Source organism: Penaeus monodon, chromosome 8 (assembly GCF_015228065.2).
Source record: "Penaeus monodon isolate SGIC_2016 chromosome 8, NSTDA_Pmon_1, whole genome shotgun sequence".
NCBI lineage: Eukaryota > Metazoa > Arthropoda > Malacostraca > Decapoda > Penaeidae > Penaeus > Penaeus monodon.
This window is the reverse complement of record NC_051393.1, coordinates 45,872,920-45,880,419: the sequence shown is the minus strand read 5'-3', so window position 1 is coordinate 45,880,419 and position 7,500 is coordinate 45,872,920.

Genomic DNA, 7,500 nt, shown 5'->3' with positions numbered 1-7,500 from the left:
TAGCATCAACAAGAGTTTTAATTAGAAACGGAATTTAATCTCGTTCCCATAAAGAAACACAACACGATCAAAGTTAATTCGGAATATTTGTATGTCTGGGACGAGACCTCCAAACACCAGTCACAACCACAGGATACACCTACTTCCAACCTTTATGGCTGCACTAAAAGTAGAAATAAGTTTCCAGAAGCCAATGGGAAAGTGCGAAAAGAAAAAGAAGAAAAAAAAGGATAAAGAGAAACAGGAAAAATTACATAAACAATTCCGTTCGTGTTTCATTTTAACTTGCGATTCTTCCTGTTCTTTCTCTTCCTTTCCCGTCTAATTGAGAAAATGGAGAAGGAATTCCAAACTTCAAATACCCGTGCTTGACCCTCTCTGCCTTGTTCTCGTACACAAGATTCCCTGCTTGACCTTCCTGCATAATGTCCCCCTGCCTGACCTTCCCATACACAATTCTCTAACACAAAATCTCTCTGCCTGATCCTCCCATGCGCAAGGACCCCCTGACTAACATTCCCACGTAAAGTCTCCCTAACACCAGTCCTACACAAAATCTCCCTGCCTGACGTTCCTACTGAAAGTCCCCCCCTACCTTAACGCCCTTCCCCTCGCTTCTCCTCCCCTTCCCCCATCTAGAAACGCGCGATGTAAAAGCCACCTCACCTCCACCCACCGGCGCCAACCTCCACCACTTTACGGCCGAGCATTTGGGACGTGGTCTGGGACCCTGATGCCACAATTACCGGGGCCACCGACTTTTGGCACGTTAATTTCGCGCCGGTGTACTCGGGGCGTTACTACGGTCGGGCTTAGCGTCGGACTGCTGCTGTACTTTGACTTTAACGACCTCACCCCTGTCTTCTGCAAGAAGGAAGGAGGGCGTGAGACAAAGGAGCGAAGGGAGGAAGGAAAAGATATACGGATAAAGTGGTAGATAGCCAGGAAGGCAGACTAACAGACACGCCCCTCGAACACACATACATAGGCACGCGTGTGGGAGGAAAGAAGAAAGGGAGAGACAGATTGATGGAAGGAGGGAGAGGGAGAGGGAGAGGGGGAGGGAGGGAGGGAGGGAGGGAGAGAGGGAGGGAGGGAGGGAGGGAGGGAGGGAGGGAGGGAGGGAGGGAGAGAGGGAGAGGGGAGAGGAGAGGAGGAGGAGGAGAGAGAGAGAGAGAGAGAGAGAGAGAGAGAGAGAGAGAGAGAGAAGCAAGAGGAAAATATAGTAAAAGTATTTGATTAAGACAACACACACAATCCACCCACCTTTTACGTTGACTTTCCCACAAGGCATCTCTCATTCTCTCTCTCTTTTATTCTTTCTCTCTCTCTCATATCCACACACCCCCTCCCTCCCGACCCTAAAACAGTACAAGCAGAGAGTATGATTTATTTCAAGGAGCTTAAGAGTATATTACCGACAGTATTCGGGATAACACGCGAGGGGAGGCTGGCGATGTTATCAGCTATAGTGAAACAACACCTCTATCTTCCCCTCGGTTCCCCTCTCACCCCCGGCCGGGTTCCGTGACGTAGCATTCCTCCACGGGGATGATGTCTTCTGAGGAACCTTAGTGGGGGCGGGGGGTGTTGGGGGTAAAGAGGATGAAGGGCCGGGGTAGGGGTTAGGGGAGGAGGAGGACACATACAAACACATATACATGTACCTCCTTCGTAAACAAGGAGACATCTCCCTTGCCCGCAATACATTCTTCCACATATATGTTTGTCCTGACGACGTGAGTGGGGGAGGAGAGAAAAGAATGGCGAGGGGAAGGAGGAGGGCGAAAGGGGACTCATAAGAATGGCGTCCCTCCATCTCTTCCCCCTCTTTCTCCCTTCGCCAGGTCAATCGGTCGGCTTTTAGATATCAGTTGGATAAATAAAACACCGGTCATCGCAATGAAAAAGATTACACGTTAAGAGCATCGAAAAAGTAAATCATATATGTCTATTACCTAAAAAGGCTTAAAGTCAAAGATAAATCATATCTAGTGTTAGTGAGTCTGCAGAAAAAACACGCCAAACGTGATACATGAAAGTAAACGTGCTACAAAAACATCACGCAACGCAATAAGTTATATTACTGCTAATCCAGATACATGCATAGAGTGTTCTATAACTTGAGAGAGAGAGAGAGAGAGAGAGAGAGAGAGAGAGAGAGAGAGAGAGAGAGAGAGAGAGAGGAGAGAGAGAGAGAGAGACAGAGAGAGGAGAGAGAGAGAGAGAGAGAGAGAGAAAGAGAGAGAGAGAGAGAGAGAGAGAGAGAGAGAGAAAGATATAGAAACAGAGAGAGAGAAAGAAAGAGAGCGAGAGAGAGAGAGGCGGGGAGATCAGCGTCTCCAAACACGCTCCGAGGCTCAAGGCTCCTTGCCGAAGCGACCGCACTCGCGAAGCACAATCTCATGTTTAAAATATCCTCTTGGAATTTTAAGTACTGGACTTGAGACATGCGGTAGAACATAAAAATCTCGAATCAACCGGAAGATGCATTCCCAAGAACTCCCAGGACTTCCAGCGTTGAATCTCCGGCAATATTCCTAATTGGAGGCCGTTCCAGGCGCCCGCACCAGCAGTTCCAACTCCGTGCGCTGGAATACAGGGCGGTGGCTTAGGTGAAGCCTAGGCGCGCTGGACCGCAATAAAGGAAATGGCCAGAGAGTCGTTGGGGATTCGTCAATGTCTTCGTCGGGGAGGTTGTAATATGTGAATTGGACTTCACTATTTTTATATTTCGAGCATCATTTATTGCCATTCTCTCTTTTCTTTCTTTCTTGTGGGCTGTGCTTCGGATTATGCCGCTCGGCTTTGCTCTGCGTCTGTTGTATATTTTTTTCCTTTTCAACTGGGCTGTGTTTTTTTTCTGATTTCTTGTTTGTTGCGTGTCGTGTATTATTTTTTTTTCTTTTTTTTTTTTGCGCTTCCTCTTCTTCGTCTTCCCTCGTCCCTTTCTCGACACGTTTCTCCGTCTCGTGTCGTGTTTCCCCAGACATTCCCGTCCCTCGCGATCTCAGTACTTAGGCACGTTTGATTACGGTCCCAGCGTGTGTTGTTTCTTCGCGCTCCGCCGGTCTCCTCGCTGCGGTTAGCTCGCTCTTCCGGATAATTAACTCTGCCGACTGACCACGCCTAGAGTACCTTAACCTCGTTATCTCAGACTTAGTTCTTTAATTACAGCTTGCTCGCCTCTGTGCCTCTTTCCTTTGACTGCTGCCGCGGCGGACCGAGCGCAGGGCCTCGCCTTTGGCTCTGGCTTCATTTATGCCTGCTTGCGGTTTTAAGGTTCGGTTATTTTTCTTTTCTTGTTTACGTACAAGTACGCCGATACATGCACGCACGCACTCTCCCTCCCTCTCTCTCTCTCTCTCTCTCTCTCTCTCTCTCTCTCTCTCTCTCTCTCTCTCTCTCTCTCTCTCTCTCTCTCAGTCTGTCCGTCCGTCTGTCCTTCGCCGCTTCTGTCTTACCAACATATGGCTGACTGGTATCATTGCATCTATCTCTTACCAAGGCAGCCTTCCCAAGTCCCGTTCGCTCGTAGCTTCTCGTAGCCGTCTGCGTGATACTCCCTCCGCCGCCTATACCTTGTCCATTAACCTCATTCGCTGCGCCTTGCACAACAGCTTATACTAATCTCATCCTACTCTCGCTGCAATCGTCCACTCTCATTCCTTCTTTTCGTCCTCCGCCTCTCCATTCCCTTCCTTTCTTGTGGCTTCATCCTCCGTCTCCTCCGCCGCTCCTTCCTTCCCCTCCTTCCCTCGACCCTCCCCACCCCCAGGAAGGATTATCTGTAAGCTTGCAGTGATCGATGCCTGTGAAGGAAAAAGGGGGGATTTACGAGTGAAACAAGACAACGCAAGCCGGGGAATGGAGTGGATGGAGAGGGGGTGGGGGGAAGAGAGGAAGGGGGAGGGAGGGAAGGACGACGGCGAGGGGGGGGGGCAGGGAATGGAGTGAATGGAGAGGAGGTGGGGAGTGGGGGGGAGGACGAGGGGGAGGGGGAGACAGGGAATGAAGGGGAGGGGAGGGAGGGGGAGGGTGATGGATGAGGAGGTAGGGAAGGAGAGAGAGGGAGGGAAGGAAAGGAGAAAGGAGTTGATAGAGAGGGACGAGGGTGATGGAGAGGAGAGGGAGGAAAGGAAGAAGGAGGGGGAGGAAAGGAAGAGAATGGATGGAAAGGGATAGAGGTAGGAGGAGAAGAAGGGGTGGGAGGGAAGGAGAGGAAGGAGAAAGAAAGAGACGGTAAGCTAAAAAAGAAGAGGGAGAGTGTGAAAAGAGGGGGGGGGGGAATGCAAAAGGAAGGGAAGAGCGAAGAGGAAGGAAGGGGACAGGAGGAAAAAGGGCAAGGAGAGAGGAGGTGGAGGAGCAGAAGGAGGAGGAGAATGATGAGGATAAAGAAGAGGAGAAGAGGAAAAGGAAGAGGAGGAAAAAAAAGAAGAGGAGGAGAAGGAAGAGGAGGAGAAAGAGAAGGAGAAAAGGAGTCGGAGTCGGAGTCGGAGGAGGTTGTGGTGGAGAAAAAGGAGAAGGAGGAGAAGGAGGAGGAGGAGGAGGAGAGGAGGAGGAGGAAGAGGAAGAGGAGGAGGAGGAGTAAGAAGAGGAGGAGGAGGAAGAGGAGGAGGAGGTGTTTTTTTTTTCATTTTTCTCTCCCTCATTCTTCCGATCCTTTCCTTTTATATACAATTTAAAAAAATCCTTATTATCATTTTTTCTACCATTGTTAATGCTATTACTACTACGCTAATATTACCATGTTAAGAAAATACCATTATTACTGTCATTATCATTACCACTATTACTTGCCATTGCTCTCATCATTATAATGCTCATTAAGTACTTCATATATTAGTGCCATTATTAATTACAGCTGCCATCATCATTATCACCACCTTCAATTATTTTTCACAATGCCCACCATCATCAAAACCTCTATTTCAACACATCACTGTTACCTTCACCAACATCATCATCCTTTTAAATCCTTCAAATTACATATTTTAAAACATCGCCATTACCTTCACCATCGTCATCATCATTTAAAATCACCTGAATTCTTCTCTTAACCGATCCCTACTACCTTCACCATCATCACCATCCTCATCTTCATGTACTTCACTGAATCTCCATCATCACCATTATAAACCTCTTTAGATACTCTTAATCTCCATCAGTATTATCGCCGTAATCCTCCTCCCTCGCTTCCTCTCCAGCAAGGAGTTACGAGACTAAAATATTTACACGCTTAAATTCACCAATTATCGGCAACCGAACCGGGCGAGATAGCGGGTAAAAAATCATGCGTGTCGCGTCCCGGTTCGAGGAGATGGCTGGGGGCGGAAGAGGGTGGGGGTGGGGGTGGGGTTTGTGTGTGTGAGTGTGTGTGTGTGTGTGTGTGTGTGTGTGTGTGTCTGTGTGTGTGTGTGTGTGTGTGTGCGCGCGCGTATGTGTGTGTTTATGTCTGTGTTCATGTACGTGTGTATGTCTTTTGTGTGCATATATAAATGCCTTAGTATATACACGTGCCTCTTGTGTATGTATTTATCTGCGTTGTGTATGTAAGTAAGTAAGTGAGCGTGTGGGAGCGTGGGTGTGTATGCGGATTAACGCTACGCCATATTTCTCGTCTCATCTCAGCCTCCATCTAGCCACCGCTCGTCATTCTTCACAGTGTTGACCCGCTGTCCGCTATCTGACATCCTGAGGCTGCCGGAGGGAGGAGGAGGAGGAGGAGGAGGAGGAGGAGGAGGAGGAGGAGCAGGAGGAGGAGGAGGAGGAGGAGGAGGAGGAGGAGGAGGAGGGGGAGGGGGAGGAGGAGGAGGAGGAGGAGGAGGAGGAGGGAGGGGTGAAAGGGGGTGAAAGGGTGGGAGATGGGAAGAAGGGGGGGGTGAGAGAAAGATAGGAGAGGTAAGAAAATGGAGGAAGGAACGGGAAGTGGAAAGAAAGCGAGCTAAAAGGAGAGAAAGATAGAAGAGAAGAGGAGGTAGAGATAAGGAAGGGTAGAATGAGGGAAGAAGAAGAAGAAGAAGAAGAAGAAGAAGAAGAAGAAGAAGAAGAAGAAGAAGAAGAAGAAGAAGAAGACAAAGAAGAAGAAGAAGGAGAAGAAGATGAAGACGAAGAAGAAGAAGGAAGAAGATAGATAGATAGATAGATAGATAGATAGATAGATAGATAGAGAGAGAGAGAGTGAGAGGAGTAAAACGTAAAAAAAAAAGAAAAAATAAAAAAAATACATTACCCAACGAAAAAAGAAAGAAATACACACAGAACACACAGAAACGTATACACAGTATCACACACACACACACACACACACACACACACACACACACACACACACACACACACACACACACACACACGCATGCGGGCGCGGCAGCACAAGCTACGATAGCGGCCGTCACAGCCATCAATTTTTTCCTTCAATTTCCCTTCAATTTTCCAGGAGGCGGCCGTCATTCATCATGGAAGAAAGTGCTCCTCAACTGTGACCCGCCTTCGCTTTTGATCGCTGAGAGACCAAGGGGAGGGCGGGGGGTATTGGGGGGAAGTGGGGGAGGGAGGAGTGGGAGGGAAGGAGGGTAGGGGGGGTATTGGGAGGAGGTGGAGGAAGAAGGGTAGGGGGGAAGGAGGAGGAGGAGGGGAGGAGGGTAGGGGGGAAGGAGGAGTGGGGGGGAGGAGGGGAGGAGGGAAGGAGGAGTGGGAGGGGAGGAGGGGAGGAGGGAAGGAGGAGTGGGAGGAGGTGGAGGAAGGAGGGTAGGGGGGGTAAGGAAAAGTGGAAGGGGGAAGGGGGGGAGGAGGTGGAGGGAAAGGGGAAATTGAGAGAAGGAGGGAAATGGGGAAATTGAGAAGGGAAGGGAAAGGAGAAGGGAAAGGGATATTTGGGGAAAGGGGAAAATGAGGAGGGAGGAATAGGGGAAAGAAAGTGGAGAGAGGAAGGGAGAAGAGAGAGGGGAAAGTGGGGAGAGGAAGGGAGAAGAGAGAGGGGGAAAGAGGGAAGGAGAGAAGGGAAAAGGAATAGGGAAGAGGGGAAGAGGAAAGAAATGGACCGGGATGAAAAGGGTAAAACTGAGAATATCGACAGGAAGGCCAAGAAACCAAAAGGATGATAAAACGGAAAATTGGAGAAAGTAGAAAATTAGGAGGAGGGACAAAACTGAGGGAGCGGGGGAGTAGGGAGGAGGGGGGGGGGGTCTTACATCACCTTCGAGAAAATACAGGGGTTTAGGGAGCCTGATTGTTAACGTTTGACAGGAGCGAAAACGTATAATCTAAGGCTGTTCCTGGGAGGGGGAAAATGCAGGTTAAAAAATGATAGAAGGAAAATGAAAGAGAGAGGGAGAGAGAGACAATGGCAGAGAGAGAGAGAGAGAGAGAGAGAGAGAGAGAGAGAGAGAGAGAGAGAGAGAGAGAGAGAGAGAGAGAGAGAGAGAGAGAGAGAGAGAGAGAGAGAGAGAGAGACAACGAGAGAGAGAGATAGAGATAGATAGATAGATAGATAGATAG